This window comes from Gorilla gorilla, chromosome 12, assembly GCF_029281585.2.
Source record: "Gorilla gorilla gorilla isolate KB3781 chromosome 12, NHGRI_mGorGor1-v2.1_pri, whole genome shotgun sequence".
In the NCBI taxonomy this organism is placed as follows: domain Eukaryota; kingdom Metazoa; phylum Chordata; class Mammalia; order Primates; family Hominidae; genus Gorilla; species Gorilla gorilla.
The window spans coordinates 102384044-102386120 of record NC_073236.2 but is presented as its reverse complement, the minus strand read 5'-3'; the positions used below and the strand labels follow the sequence as shown (position 1 = coordinate 102386120).

The 2077-nt window shown below is 33.4% G+C and overlaps 1 non-coding gene across 1 annotated transcript; it reads right to left on the bottom strand.

Moving 5' to 3' along the window:
- Positions 1 to 224: 224 nt before the first annotated feature.
- Positions 225 to 333, bottom strand: LOC115933605 (U6 spliceosomal RNA). The gene has a single exon (XR_004069475.1). It is a non-coding gene; the product is annotated as a U6 spliceosomal RNA (small nuclear RNA).
- Positions 334 to 2077: the final 1744 nt, after the last annotated feature.

Below are 2077 nucleotides of genomic sequence, written 5' to 3'. Positions count from 1 at the left end.
TTTAATCAGTTTATTTGCTACCCATCTCTTACAGTAAATTATCAATGGTCAAGATTCATAGTCAGATGTCCACATAGTATCAAAACAAGTAGAGTAGACAAAAAGCCACATAAAAACTCCATGAAAGGGAAGGGAATTGTAGGCTAGAGGAATCTGGAGGGTTCAGGAAAGACATGCATCTTTTTAAATTTTTATTTTATATTTTTAAATTTTAATTTTATATTTTTTATATGGAACACTTCACAAATTTGTGCATCATCGTTGTGCAAGGCCATGCTAATCGCTGTATCATTCCAATTTTAGTGTACGTGCTGCTGAAGCATAATGAAGCACATTATGGGTAGAATTTTTTTACTGATTCTGAGAAACCCACAAAAAAAATCCTTTAAAAATTCATTCACTTCTTAGCAATTTATTTTGAAAAATGCATATTTACAAGAAAATGAGTTAGATATTTCTTGTTTAAACTAATTAGCTATCTTTTATGATGAATCTTTAAATAGAAAATTATCCCAGCACTTTGGGAGGCTAAGGTGGGTGGATCATTTGAGCCTAGGAGTTTGAGACCAGCCTGGGCAACATGACGAAACACTGTCTCTACAAAAAAAAAAAAAATACAAAAAAAAAAAAAGAAAAAATTAGCCAGGCATGGTTGTGCACACCTGTAGTCCTAGCTATTTGGGAGGCTGAGATGGGAGGATTGGTCATACCTTGGATATAGAGGCTGTAGTGAGCCGTGATTGCACCACTGCACTCCAGCCTGGGCAACAGAGCAAGACCCTGTCTCAAAAAAAAAAAAAAAAAAAAAAAACAGAAGCTTTAAAAGTGTGAGCCATTAATTTATTTCTGACTTTCACTTACAGGATTTCAGGAAAAGAGAACTTTGCTTGATGTATTTTTCTGTATAGCATTAGTTCAGGAATAAAAATGGCTTTTTACCTTTCTACTGGTCTCTTTAGAATTTCTGGCTCAGAAATTTTTCATGAGGAATTGATTTCCCCAATTTTATCAATCAGTTGTAAAACAAAAATATTTAAGTAGTGAAAGAGTTCCTGAACCCAGTAAACCCATCATGCTGATAGTGCTATGACCATGACATCGGAGTTCAATATATCAAAACTGTTGCAACACAAAGTAAATTTTATCCTCTGGAAAGCTCACAGCTGGTTTATTTTGAGCTTACTAAGATTTCAAACATTCTGGTGAAGTCAATTGCAATCTCCTTTATTTATTTTCTAAGTGTACATGCTGTGTGTTTGTCTTTGTGGTTGTCGTTAGTGCTAAGACTCATAGTTTATCCCTCAGCCAACATCACTGGAAGCTTTAGTTCTTTTTCTTTGGGGTAAGTCAATAGCTGAGTGCACATTTGCAATGTTAATGGACTAAACACACCAATTAAGAGGGAGGAATGGTCAGAATGGGTAAAAGTTGCTAGACCCAACTACATATGACTAGGAGAGAAATTTAGAGATACAGATAGCTTGAAAATAAATTGATGGAACAAATTATGTTAAAAAATAGCAATATGAAGGCTGAAGTAGGCTAAATTAACATCAGATAAAACAGACTTGAAGAAAAAGAGTATTGCCAGAGATAAAAAGGAATGACAAAAATTATTAATTCTTCAGAAGACAAAACAAACATTAATGTGTATGGGCCTAAAACAGAGCCTCAAAACATATGAAACAAAAATGACAGAATTAGAGGGAAAAAATTCCAGAATTTGAGTGGAATGTTTTTATTCACTGTTTCTCAGGATTTGAGAGGACAACTAGCCAAAAATCAGTGTAAGACAGAGGATTCAAACACATTATCAACTGTCTTGATCTGAGTAATAATTATGGATGGCTCATTCAACCACTGAAAAATGAACACCTTTTTGTGTAATACACATTTGTTTTAGTGAATTTGGTATGTTCACCAATATACAACGTATTTTGGGCCATAAAATAAACCTTAATATAGTTACCAGATTGTAATAGTATAGACTGTGTTCTCTGATCACAATGAAATTAATTAGAAACCAACATCATTAATATTTAGGTAAATCCCAAATATTTGGCAATTAAAAAGCATT